This window comes from Ascaphus truei, chromosome 7 (genome assembly GCF_040206685.1).
Source record: "Ascaphus truei isolate aAscTru1 chromosome 7, aAscTru1.hap1, whole genome shotgun sequence".
Classification (NCBI taxonomy): domain Eukaryota; kingdom Metazoa; phylum Chordata; class Amphibia; order Anura; family Ascaphidae; genus Ascaphus; species Ascaphus truei.
Genome location: NC_134489.1, coordinates 7,859,264 through 7,873,896, shown reverse-complemented (window position 1 = coordinate 7,873,896; position 14,633 = coordinate 7,859,264). Strand labels below are relative to the sequence as shown.

Below are 14,633 nucleotides of genomic sequence, written 5' to 3'. Positions count from 1 at the left end.
ACGGAGCCTGCGAGAGGCACAAGTGGCGTTTTCCAACTCTGCGGTGCCGTGATCCGGATCCTCTTACGGTTACCGTGGACCCGCATTTCTGCCTCAGTGTGAGTGTTCGTCTCCCCCTGTCAGTTTATTGATAGTCCTCTATGGCGGTTTTACTTTAAACCATTGGATTGTTGTTTTTATGTTAGTTTTTACATTGATTGATTATATCTGTTTTTTAGTGTATTGTATGTGTTTTACTGCTTAGGGTTTAGATATCTCAGAGTTCATATGTATGGTCACTGAATCTGAGCGGTTTAACATTTGAGCTGAGGTGGGGTTGGATCCTCTCAGTATTTTTTGTGTATTTTTATCAATAAATGACATTTACTTAATCCGTGGTGCGCATCTGTGCATTTTTCTCTTTTTTTGTTCTCCAAGTGCTCCGCTTTTTCCTCGTCTGAATTGTGTTGTCTATTCATCTTCTTCAGCGTGATGCACAGGGATCTAGCTGGACAGTCTGCAGAATACACCTGCTGTGAGTACATTTATATTCCTTCAGTTGGAGAGACTATGTATTAGAAGCGTGTGACTCTAGGGAGTTAGTCCAGGACTTTTGACAGGATAGTGTGTTTATATACATTCTGTTCCTGTCTATATCCAGGACATATGGATCATTGACTCCCACATCTGAGTTTACATATATACACACCAACACAGTGGTACTCACTTTTATTCATATGATTACTGTCCACTACAAGTGTTTCTTATCTCCAAGGATGCTGACATATGAAGCTTGAGCACTGACACAGAGAACTCTGTTTCTCATCACCAATTGTCATAATTTAGGCTGCTAAGTATTTTTTTTATGTATATCATTATATAGCATGCCAACCATGTAAGTACTGCTCTTCATAGTAAATAAGGTATAAAATAAGTAAACATTGGGAGAAGGAAGTCCTTGTTCCATAGAGCTTCAAATCTAAGGGCCATATTTGACATGCTGTTAAGAGGCAGCTGTGACGCGTAGCTTACCACAAACGAGGCGCGACCGTGGGGCTGAGGTGTAGGGATTGAGACAGAATGCTGACCACAACCGCGAGGTCACGTCTAGAGAGTAGGATTGGGTGTGCAGCGCTTCCATCTGCTGTAGGCTCCAGGGATATGGAGGCGATCTCCCATGGTAGAACTGTAACTCTCCCCCCCAATTAGATCACGGGATCAGCAGAGAACCTCACTGCCGAATGGGGACGCAGACCAGGTACCGCAACCTGGGAAACTGACCATGCGCCACCCGCACATTTCCACACCCGAGAACCCCTGTCAGGGTGCCCTCTCTGAGTGCCTTTAGCCCTGGATGGATAGATGAGGCTACAGGGGACAGAATCGCCTGCATGGCGAATCCTCACAGTACCCCCCTTCCAGGAGCAACCTCCGGCCGACTCCATGAAGGCTTCTCTGGAAAGTTCAAGTGGTATAATCTGGTCATTGCCACATGAACCTGGTGGCTCGGCACCCAAGACTTCTCTCTTCCGGACCGAATCCCTTCCAATGCACCAGGTAGTGCAATGAACCTCTAGAGATCTTAGAATCCAGGATGGATTGAATTTAATACTCCGGTTGTCTTTGCACCATGATGGGGGTGGTAGGAGGAACTGGAACCAAGTGTGCATTCTGGACTACTGGCTTGAAGCGAGACATGAAAGTCGGGGGGGATTCTCATTGATGGCGACAGGGACAACCGATATGCGACGGGATTAATTCTCTCAGATATAGAGAATGGACCAAGAAATCAATGCGCAAATTTAATTGACGGAACCTTCAATTTGATATTCTTGGAGGACAGCCAGACCTTGTCGCCGGGCCTGAATTTTGGAGCTGGTCTGCGATGACGATCTGCCTGAAATTTTTGTCTCCCGACAGCATATTTCTTTGGATCCTCCTCCAAAGGGTTTGAAATTCCTTGACCCTATCATCAGCGGCTAAGACCCCAGAGGTAGGAATTGACAGAGGAAGGGTAGCGGGATGGTACCCGTAATTAATGAAGAAAGGGGATTCAGCAGTGGACTCACTTCGTAAATTATTATGTGCAAATTCCGCCCAAGGAAGAAGTTAATACCAGTCGTTCTGAGAATCGGACATGAAACACAGAATGAATTGTTCTAATGGCTGGTTGGTCCTTTCTGTCTGACCATTAGTTTGTGGGTGGTACCCGGATGAGAAATGCAGAGATATGCCTAACTGAAGGCAAAAGGAGTGCCAAATTTAGATACGAACTACGAATCTCTGTCAGATACGATCACTGCAGGGACTCCGTGAAGGCGAAAGATCTCTTTGATAAATATCTCTGCGAGTTTGGGAGAGCTAGGCAGACCTTTGAGCGGTATAAAATGAGATTGCTTAGAAAACCGATCCACTACTACAATAATTGTGTTCATTCCCTTAGATACTGGTAGATCCACAACAAAATCCATTGATAAGTGTGTCTATGGCCGAACCGGAACAGGCAGAGACTGAAGTAGACCGGCAGGATGATCTATGGGAGTTTTAGTCCTGGCACAGGTTGGACATGCAAGTACAAAGTCTTTGACATCCCTCTGCATCCCAGGCCACCAGAAAGTCCGGGAGATAAGGTCCAAAGCTCTTTTGGTCCCGGGATGACCGTCTGACTTAGAGGCGTGTCCCCATTCTAGGACCTGTCTGAGAAATGGAGGAGGAGTGAACAGGCGGCCCTCTGTACCGTACGATTGTCAGGGGTTTGATCTTGTTGAAGAACGATATCTATTAAGGCTTTGAAATTAGTTGAAGAAAGAATAAGTTTAGATGGAAGAATAGGTTTGAGTTGATCCTCCGAATTATCCTCGGACGAGAACTGGCGAGACAGGGCATCAGCTTTGACATTCTTTGTTCCTGGAAGGTAGGAGATAATGAAATTGAATCTTGAAAAGAAGAGTGACCATCTGGCTTTGCAGGCTCCTAGACGACGTGCTCCCTCGATATATAATGGTTCTTGTGGTCCGTAAGGATCGTTATAGGCGTCTCTGTTCCTTCTAGAAGATGTCTCCATTCCTCCAAAGCTAGTTTCATGGACAAAAGTTCTCGATTACCAATATCATAGTTACGTTCAGCTGAAGAATTTTTTTTTGGAGAAGAAGGCACAGGGGTGCAACCTGGCATGAGGGTTCTTCCTCTGGGACAAAACAGCGCCCACTCCGACATCGGATGCATCCACCTTGAGGGTAAAGGGGAGCCTAGGATCAGGATGAACATGAATCGGGGGGGATACGAACGCTTCCTTGAGAAGATCTAACGACTTGACAGCAGCAGGGGACCAAGAGGAGGGGTCTGCACGTCTTTCAGTGAGAGCCATGAGAGGAGCTACTAGAGAAGAAAAGTTCTGAAAAAATCTACGATAATAGTTGGAAAACCCCAAGAACCGTTGAACTGCTTTGAGCGTAGTGGGCTGAGGCCAGTCTAAGACTGCTTTGACCTTGGCGGGATCCATCGTGAGGCCGGTATCCAAAATGATATATCCTAGGAAAACTGTAGAAGATTGATGGAAATGACATTTTGTCAAGTTTAGCGAATAAATGGTTTACTCGGAGATGAAGAAGTACTTGTTTGACATGATCCACATGTTCCAGCATAGATTTATAAAAGATCAAGATATTGACCAAATAGACTATAACAAAAGAATATTTAATTGACAAAGTCTTGAAACACAGCAGGGACATTACAAAGACCGAATGGCATGACCAGATTCTCATAGTGTCCATCTCTTCCACTTGAACACAGTCTTCCACTTGTCGCCTTGACGAATCCGAATGACAGAGAGATAGGTATCAGGATCTTGGTGGGATTGGAAATAGCAATAGGGGATAAAGCGATCGTTCCCAATGAGATTCCCCTAGCTATCATGGGAACCTTGCATTTCCCGACTTGTTAGGACAGGAGAAGGCAAAGTGTCCAGAACTCCCGCAATACAAACAAAGTCCTTCATCAACTTGGCATTGTCTTTTGGAGTGTGAAAGTGTAGTGACCCCCAACTGCATAGGTTCTGATAGTGTATAACAGGTAATTCTGACTGGCTCACCTGGCTGGGGGTTATCATGGTAGGTGCTGTGCGGTGAAGTCTCCTGTCAGTCCTTCTCTCCTGGAGGCGATGATCCACCTTGATGCAAACAGCAATGAGGTCCTCCAGATTGGTGGGCCGGTCATGAGTGGCAAGTTCATCTTTCATGGTTTCGGACAGGCCCTGCCAGAAGGCAGTAGACAGGGATTCGTTGTTCCAATCCATCTTAGTGGCAATGGTCCTAAATTCGAGTGCATAATGAGCGACTGGGCGGTTACCCTGGGAAATGAAGAACAGGGCAGAAGCTGCAGATACCTTTCGGCCCGGCGTGTCGAACACCATGCGGAATTCCCTGGTGAAGGGTCCGATGCTTTGGGTGAGGTCAGACCTCCGCTCCCAGATAGGAGATACCCAGGCAAGTGCGTCATCTGTGAGGAGAGAGATTATATAGGCCACATTGGAACGAGGTGCAGAGAAAAGGCACGGATTCATCTCGAACTGAATAAACCATTGGTTTAGGAACTCATTGGGATCCCCACCATACCAGTTGGGCGTGGGAAGCCGAGTTTCAGACAGGTAAGGAGGTGTAGCCATGGGGCTGGCGGTCAATGGAGAGGAGCCCGTCTGGGGTTCCTGCAGGCGGAGGGTCAGTGCTCTGAAGTTCTCCTGAAGGGTCCTCAGATGTTGGTCGCTGCACTCTAATTTGCTTTCAAGACTGGAAATGGCAGCAGCAACCATGCTCGAGACACCTCCTACCTCAGCGGGGTCGAAGTTTGTGTGGCCGAGTATACTGTGACGCATTGCTCACCACAAGCGGGGCTGAGGTAGGGATTGAGACAGAACGCGACCACAACCGCGAGGGCGCGTCTAGAGTGTAGCATGGTTGTAATAGCAGGGTCAGGATTATAGAAGACAGAGTAGTCAGAATACTTGCCAGGTTCAGGAGTAGAGAGTAGCAGATTGTTGGGGTACGTAGCAGGAGTCAGGATTGGATAAGGAGGGATCGTCTTAAGCCAAAGCCAGGGTCAGCACATGAGAGAGCAGAGTAGTCGATATTCAAAGCCAGGGGTCAGTGCAGTAGAGATCCACAGAGTCCAAAGTAAGGTCAGGCAAAAGGGAAACAAGACAGCAAGGCAGAGTGCAGGAATGCAGCGAAGAACAGCGTCACAAACCTAAGTTATGCTTGAGAATGACTGACTGCACAGACAGGGTATAAATAGGGCCTCCCACCAGTGGGAGGTGATCAGGAAATAGGTAGCCCTTCCCTGGTAGGCTGCAGGATACACATGTGTGTCCTATTGAGCTGCCCACTTGTGAGCAGAGGCGGAGCTACCAACTACTGCGCACACACGTCACACGCGCAACTGAAGGACAACCCGGTCGTGCGCGCCGCCTGTGCGCCATAGCACCTGCGTCAGTGGGGGGCGGAGACCGGAGGCTGGACCCGAAGAGGAACAAGAATCCCGTGCATGCGCGTCACGCATCGCGGATCCCGGAGCGGGTGTGGAGTCCAGGGGCGGAACGGGAATGAGGGACAGGATCAGCAGAGAACCGCGAGTACCGTGCGCCGCGCACAACTCACCGCCGAATGGGGACGCAGACCAGGTACCGCAACCTGGGAAACCGAACGCGCGCCGCCCGCGCATGCCCACGCTCGAGAACCCCTGTCAGGATGCCCTCTCTGAGTTTCTTTAGCCCTGGATGGATAGGTGAGGGTTAAGAGGACAGAATCGCCCGCATGGCGAATCCTCACAACAGCTACTGCATTTTTAATACAACCATTTTAAAACGGTTAAGGTCTCTTCTCTTAATTCTACCTGTATATAGAGTGAAGTGAAACCTCAAGCAGCTTTTAAGAAATGACACTGGATTTTAAGCCAAATAGCAAATAGTAACAGCAATGGCAAGTCCTAACTTGTAATCATTTTTTACATTTATTAAAAGCTGAAATCCTCCGGTTTGTCTCTTTATTTTTCATGAAGAAAGACTATATGGCGTGCAAACTTATAGGAGACTTAGGGGTCGATTCACAAAGCTGTGATAAAATCAGTGCATTGGCGCCCGACTTTGGGTTTCATGCACTAAAGTCTGATAGAAAAAACTTAATAAATAATTATTTATTTAGACCAGTTGTTTTTAGAAGTTTGATTGAGGGGGGTGTAGTAGTCTGGATGGCCGCAGTATATAAAGGAGGAGCAGCGAGCCATATCCATTCTAACTACGGAGCCTGAGGAAGCCCATAGGGTGAAACGCGTTGCTCGAAATCCCCCAGTTCTTTTGACCTGTTGTGGCCACCGTCGGGAGTAGGACACGGGAAGTGCAGAGCTCAAACCGGACGCGGAGAGAGTCAAACTGCAACACCACGAACCCTGCTAAACATCCTCTAGAGACTGGCCTTTTATCCCATCCCACACCGCAGCTCACTAGTTGAGTAAGCGGTGTGTCTGTTGTTCATTTTTATTTTCATTTTCAATAAAGACTTTAGCCTTGACTCCCTGGGCTTATAATTTTATTTACCACTCTGGGAGAGAGAAAGTACCATCAGAGGCTGCTACAATTCCCTATCCAGGGACGACAGAAGGAACTTTTAAAGATACCTTTCCAAGTGTGCACTCACACTTGGCCGTGTGAGTAATTACCTTGATAGATCTTTTTCTTTTCCCCTATCACTTGCCACACAGCTATTTTCTTTAAATTTTGGAGCAGTGGGACTGCGCCTGGGAGTCTAAAGATACCAACCCTTAGAGTGCACCCACACATGCCCGTGTGAGTGTTTTTAAATTATAAATTTTAAATTTAATTTCAACCTCTGGATATTCTTGTTCCCTTGCACTTATATTCTGTTCATATTTATATGCTTTTATTCCGAGGGTGACACTACACCAAAGAAGAAGGAGAGGAAAAGCACAAACGACAGGTGGAGATCAAACCCACAAGATAAAGAAGGTGACATCATACTAAAGAAGGAAGAAAGGAAGAGCTCAGATGAGAGGCAGAGACCGAATCCACAAGGCAAGGAAGTGAGGATGTAAAAGATACCTTGATGCGCAAGCATTTGCACAAGGCCGTGTGAGTGTTTAAAACTATTTTAGATTTAAAACATCAACTTCGAATGCTTCAGAGTCTCACACACCTGAACCAGATTGTACCCTACTTTATTATTCCACCTGTGCTCCCCCATCCCTTTCTCTTGTCTCCTTTGTCTGAACATATCCAGCATACCAAGCTCGTCCTCCCACGTCTTCGTCAGAATCGTCTTTATGCCAAGATGGAGAATGTACTGTATGTTTCATGAAAACTCTACTTCCTTCCTGGGTTACATAATCTCTGAAAAAGGATTCGCCATGGACCCTGAAAAACTGAAGGCAGTATTAGATTGGCCCCAGCCCTCTTCGCTCAAAGCCATACAGCGATTCCTTGGCTTTGCCAATTATTATCGTAAGTTTATCTACAAATTCTCCACCCTGGTTGCTCCTATCACCGCCCTGACCAAGAAGGACACTGATCCTTTCTCCTGGCTTCTGGAAGCTTGTCTTGCCTTCGAGTCTATGAAGAATGCCTTTACCACTGCCCCCATCTTGCATCACCCTGACCCCTCGCTTTCTTTTCTTGTTGGAGGTTGATGCCTCTGATATCGGAGCTGGAACAGTGCTCTCTCAAAGACGTTCTCCTCAAGATCACCTGCACCCATGTGGCTATTTCTCCAAGAAATTCTCCCCTGCCGAGATCAACTATGACGTTGGTAATAGAGAACTTTTGGCTATCAAGTTTGCACTCCAAGAATGGAGACACCTCCTTGAAGGTACCGAGAAACCTATTCTAATTCTTGCTGACGACAAAATGTATTATTTATAGAAGGCGCTCGACGCCTTTGTTCCCGTCAAGCTCGCTGGGCCATTTTTTTCTCAAGATTTAATTATGTAATTTCTTACATTCCTGGTACTAAGAATTTAAAAGCCAATGCTTTGTCTCATCAATTCACTTCTGGAGATAGGTCTGACGATGTTCGAGAAACTATCCTTCTTTCAAAGTTTATCATTGCTGCCAATTCCTTCGATATTTTGGATAAAATCCTGCACTCTCAAACTTGGATCCCTGAAGGCCTAGCAGTACTGGAAGGCTTCTTATACGCTGCAACCAACTTCCGTCGAAAGATTCTTGAGTGGGGTCATGCTTCCAGGTCGGCCGGTCACCCTAGGATCAGAAGAATCACCAATTTAATCAGACGTACTTTTTGGTGGCCAGAGATGCTGAACGACATAAAGGAATTTGTTTCATCTTGTTCAGTCTGTGCTCAAAATAAGTCAGTTCGAAAAAAGCCTTTTGGTCTGCTACGTCCGATTCCCATCCAGAAGTCCTAGATCCCAGCTATCAATGGATTTTATTGTAGTGCTGCCTGTTTCCAATGGTATGAATACCATCCTTGTCATTGTGGATAGATTTTCCAAGCAGGCCCATTTCATACCCCTCAAGGGCCTCCTTAACTCTGCCACTCTAGCGGATGTCTACATCAGAGAGGTCTTTCACATACATGGGGTTCCTGTCTCAATCGTCTCTGACCGTGGATCACAATTTGTGTCAAAATTCTGGCAAGCCTTTTCTCAAAGGCTCAATATTTCTCTTCTTTTTTCTTCCGGGTACCACCCGCAAACAATGGACAGACTGAAAGGGTAAACCAATCGTTAGAGCAATACCTAAGATGTTTTGTTTCGGATACACAGGATAATTGGGTTGATCTATTACCATGGGCTGAGTTCGCGCACAACTCCCTCAGAAATGAGTCCACCCAAGAGTCGCCCTTCTTCGTCAATTATGGTTGCCATCCTAACTCTCTTCCTATCTCTTCTAATATTTCTGGAGTCCCTGCTGCTGATGCCAGAGTCAACTCTCTTCTAGAGCCATGGAAAGGTTTCGGAAAACTCTCCAAGAATCCGTTCGGAGACAAAAGACACAGGCGGATCGACATCGTCTAGAGGCGCCCAGGCTTAAAACAGGAGACAAGCTATGGCTCTCATCAAAGAACATCAGATTAAAGACCCCTACCTTAAAATTGGCTCCCAGATTCTTGGGACCCTTCAGGATCCTGGAACAAGTTAATCCTATGGCGTATCGCCTGGACTTGCCTTCCTCTATGAAGATACCATCGGTATTTCATGTCTCTCTTCTGAAACCTGTCAAGCAGAGTCCCAGGTATCATGATGTTCTTCCTCCTCCTCCTCCTCCTGTACTGGTACAAGGTCATGAAGAATTCGAGATCCAGTCTATTGTAAACTCAAGGTACTCCAGAGGAGGAGTACAGTTCCTCGTACATTGGAAAGGCTTCGGGCCCGAAGAACGCTCTTGGGTATCTGAGGACCAGATCCACGCTCCTGGCTTACTCAGAAGGTTCCACGCCAGGTAAATGGAGAAGCCTTTCAAGGATCGTCCGGAGTCTGATCCTGAAAGGGGGGGTACTGTGAGGAATCGGAGAACACGTCCCTTGCAGCGTGTTCCCTCCTCTCTTACTTCCAGTACTGCAGCTGCTGCTGCCTCCGATCTTCCCCCCGTTGGTGCACTCCCCATGCTCTGCTTGCAGAGTGTGTACGCACCCGCTCCTCGTCCAGAGTGTCACAGAGCGTAGCTCCACCCCTCGGTCGCGCACGCGTGACGCCGTGCAACGATCCCCAGCTGTGTGTCAAGCTACTAACGAGACCATTGTCTGCCTGCACCTATCCCAGCTTCCGCTGAGGCCGCACCTCTGCTCCGTCTCCCAAGTCTTTGGTCACTTCCTGTATAAAGACCCAGTCAGTGCTCAGTCTCATTGCTGAGCATAATCAAGTGTAGCCCTTGTGTGTGTCTGTTGTGTCTAGCCCTGTCTTGTCTAGTTCTCTTGCAGTTAACCCTACGTGTACCGTCCCAGCTTGTTGTGGATTCTCTCTGGCTCTTGACCCCTGGCTTACGCACTTCAACTACGAGTACCTCTCTAATCCCAGACCCTTGGTTTACGGACTACTACTACATGTACCTCTCCAACCCCAGACCCCGGCAAGTATTGGATTAACCTCTTCTATCCTACCCAGACCCAGCAACATTTACAATCCACCTTCTGGGCACGCCCCCGCTGCTGTGGGTGCATTGCATAGTCCTTCCCACCTCAGTGCCGGGGTCAGGTCTAGCTTGTGGGCTCACGCAAGTGTTACACAAACTAACCATTATCCAGATATGGATAATAGCTCATTTGCCCATTATTAAAGAAAACATTAGCCAGGCAGAAGAAATAAAGTAAATAAAAACCGTTCTACTTACCCCTGCCATTATGACGGGCGTCCTCATCAGCATACTGCAGGGCCATGTCCTCCGTTGCCATAAATACAATCTAATGGCACCTAACCCCTTAATCCCTTAGTGGTTAATAACCCCTATAGTAATTAAGGGGTTAACCCCCATCCCTCACCTGGGTGGCCTAAGCACCAACCAGGGCCCACTATACCCACCCTGTACCTATTGATTGGCATAGTGGTACATCATACCCATATAATATGGGCATGATAAGCTACTATAGCAGTCAATGGGAACCCTAATACTGTACATATACATGAAGGCCCAAAATACACAAGCAGCTAAACACCACTATTCAATAAATAAAAACAAATGCATTAAATACAAACACTTGCCTACCAATTAAATAAAACCACTAACCAACAAAACAATGATTTAATTTTAACCCAACAAAGCAATTCATTAATAAAACCACTATCCAACATATCAATTCAAATCAGGAGCCAACCTGTACCAGATTAATACATTAGCAGTCAATGGGCAATGAAAAACATTACAAGAAAAAAAATACAATAAAAAAACATGTAAAAAAAAACCACAACATTACATACATTCATTATTTTATTTACCTTTAGAAGGGGTTGAACCACTGAATCCCGGGGAATCAGGAAGCTCTTGTATCCTTGAAGGCTTCAAAGTCCATCTGATGCCATCCTCCATGAATATCAGGATCAGATACCCAAATTCTTCTTTTTATCTTCAATCACCTTCCATCTTCTTCTGTGATTATTTCTATCTTTTCTTTATCTTCTTTCTTCATCTGTTATTCCATATCCCAATGGTAGATCCACAATACGGTTCTTCTCAAGGATGTCTTCTTTCTACCCCCTTTGTATCTAAAACTCTCTCCCACCTTAAACCTTTCTCACTTTCTGCCCCACACCTCTGGAATGCCCTTCCCCTCAATACCCGACTAGCCCCCTCGCTATCCACCTTTAAGACTCACCTTAAGACACATCTGCTTAAAGAAGCATATGAATAGTACTGGATAATCATGGACACATGATACATAAAGCTTGGCCCCCTGCAGATGCACTTACTTGAATTCCCTCCTACTGTCTCTGTACGTTCTCCCTACCTACCAATTAGATTGTAAGCTCCTCGGAGCAGGGACTCCTTCCTTAAGTTTACTTTAACAGTATGTCTGAAGCACTTATTCCAATGATCTGTTATTTATATTATTTGTTATTTATATGATATGTATTACTACTGTGAAGCACTATGTACATTTATGGCGCTATATAAATAAAGACATACAATACAATACAATACAACACAATGTTGTCTCGTCGGCTTCTTGATGTAAAATGAGGCGTCAAGGCCTTAAATATGGCCTATGATGTCACATTTTTCAGTTAGATGGTACAGCTACAATCTGATTGAACGCCCCTCTCTTTTTTTTGGTTGAAGGATGTGACGTCATCTGCATGGGAAGTATGTCACAGCCTTCAAATCACACGGCTGTATCACATGGTATTACAGCCAATGGGATTGAAGACAATCCCATTGGTTAGTGTACCATGTGCTAGGTTACCTGAGTTCAAATGGATGTAACATCATCCTTTAAAGTGACGTCACGGCGATAAGTGGCGATACATTTGCTAAAAAGCTCTCTTATCGCCGACTTATCGAAGCTTACTGAATAGCAGTAGGCTTTTTGGCGATAAGTGGCTTATCGGAGTTTACTGCATGAGGCCCTTTGCACTAAAACATAAGGGCAAAAATGGTTTTCACTTAAGTGTGGCGTGACTGGGGTTAATCATGTCCTTAATAAAGGTATTATACCCGGCTGATTAACCCCAACTCATATTGGGAGTGACGGGGTTAAAAGTATATGCATGACCCTAATATATTTGCGCCTGTCCCAGCCTTTTTATCACCATTTTGCAGACTGCTCCCTGCCTGCAATCATAGAAATAAATACAAAGTGAGCTATATTGTTCTTAGGCAAAAGATGGGGTTGTGAGCGCCGAAGCCAGCGCTAATTGAATAAGCATGGCTGGGGCTGGGAGGTCTGTTTGAAGTATGGGTATCCATTTCCAAGCATTCGACTCTGTAACCGCAAGTCAATTGAATAAGTGGCTTGCGGTTAGATTTGAAGTGGTTTAACGATAAAATGTATCCGTACCCTGTTAGCTCGCGTAACTTGAAAGGCAGAATGTCTATTGCCATGGGAAGTGGGTGAATTGACGTGAGAAGTAGGTGAACTTGGCTTCCCACCGGCAAACTTTTCAATTAAGCAGGCTAACACTGGAACGCAGACAGCCAGCACTCTAATTTTTGTTGTGCAAGTCTAAATAAATAAACCACTCACACACACATACAAATTACAGTTGTGGTACACCCAGAACATATTGTTTTAATAAAGTGTCTAATACTGTAAGTTTAAAATGTACAGGCAGGAACAGTTTTTTCTGTGAGCCCGGGAAAAATCTCTTTGGCATGTAAATATGCCAGGGATAAATGAGCTGAGGGTATTTTCTTTCCTACACTTCAAACACCCCCTGTTCAAACTACGGGCAAATCGGAGATTGGTGGGTTAAGTGTTCCCACGGAGGGGATTGGGCAGGCATGTTAGAGATATATCTGTGAACCCTATAATAATGCCCGCCGAGCTATTCCCGGTGTGATTCATGACGTAACCAAGCTCTGCACATGATTCTGTTCGCGTATAGTGGTAGCGGTTCCAGGACGCAAGGGGTTAATAACTTCGCAACCAAGGATTTACCCCAAACTTTGGAATTCGTTAGCCCTGTGGACTCCTGAACGAAGTCTTACGAACTTCTACGAAATTCCTTTATTTGGCGGAGTTATTAGATCGGCAAACTGCGATCCAGCCAAACGGACTTCAACCAGAGACTGCATTTCTTGCGCTTTCTTGCAAAGGACATTTTATTTTGTTTCCATTTCCAGTAAGTGTTGTATTAAGTGTATTCTGAAGCTGTCATGTGTTTGTCTATCAAGGAAATAAATGACAATTTATTTTGCCTCCTTGTCGTGTTCAATCGAGAATCCCAAAAATATAAAAAGTGTTGATAAGTTCTGGTCCACCGTGACACTAAGAATGAGCGCTTTTATTTTTAAAGGTCGTTATAAAAACTACACTATCGTAGGACCAGTTTTTCTTATCGGTGATATTGCGCTATAATCCTAGCAAGCGGCAACTGATAGAAAAAATTCAGCCTGGAAGATCTACATGGAGACGCTGCGTGCACGTCTTTTACAGGCGATCACACAGTTGAAATATGAATTTTAACCATAGTGTACGTCAGCAGGGGTTCTCCTGAGCTGAACCGCATTGATTTCATCCTCAGAGACCCCTACTTCCCGAGATACAGACCCTGGTATTGGGTGCCGGTATCCCCTGTGCTTATAAATCTCCCGCATCACGTGACTGGGCTATTTAAATCCTGCAGGGGAATACCGGTACCTCATAACTGGACCTGCATCTTGGGCAGTAGCGGATCCCCGAGTTTGAAATCAATGCGGTTCAGGTCATATGACCCCTTGCACCCGCACATTAGTATCAAAACCACCATAATTTTTTTTTTAAATCGTTACTGTAGCGGCTAGCCAGTTAGGTAATAAAGCTGCTTTAATTACATTTTTGCTAATAGTGTGCGGAAGAAGGGGGTCTCCTGACCTGAACCGCATTGTTTTCAGCCTTGAGGATGCCATACTTCCTGAGTTACTGGCCCCGGTATCTCCTCCAGTATATAAATACCCCGGTCACATGACGCGGAGGAATTAAAAATGGTGGTGATACTAGCACCCCATACCACATACCAGGGCCTGTAACTCAGGAAGTAGGGGGTCCCTGAGGAAGATATGACAGTGGTTCAGGTCAGGAGACCCCTTGCTCCCATAGACAAGTATTCAAATTTACATTAAAGCCATGTCATTACATTAGCGGGAAGCTACTAAGGATATGAAGGAGTTAAGGCACAATAGCAGGTTTATTGGGGGAAGTGGGGTGAGGGAAGGGTATACTTGGCCCAGGGTGGGTGTTTAGGCCTACTGAGAAGGTTGCAGGAGGATTTAACCCTTTCATTACCACAGGGGTAGTAACCGCTATGGTAATGAAGGGGTTAACAACCCCGCGACCCACCAGGTAGGCCTAACCACCCACTCTGGGCCAAGTACTCTCTTCAGTCACCCCTCTGCCCTAAATAAACATTACAATACCCACTACCCACCAATACACAACCCAACCCCCTGTACCCCCAACAACACCACCCCTAATGCATACAGTACTGTAATGGGCAAA

General features: G+C 45.8%; 1 protein-coding gene across 4 annotated transcripts in view; it reads right to left on the bottom strand.

Moving 5' to 3' along the window:
- Positions 1–14,633, bottom strand: part of LOC142498675 (cytochrome P450 2G1-like) — a 127,379-nt gene that overhangs the window by 72,544 nt on the left and 40,202 nt on the right. The window lies entirely within an intron of this gene.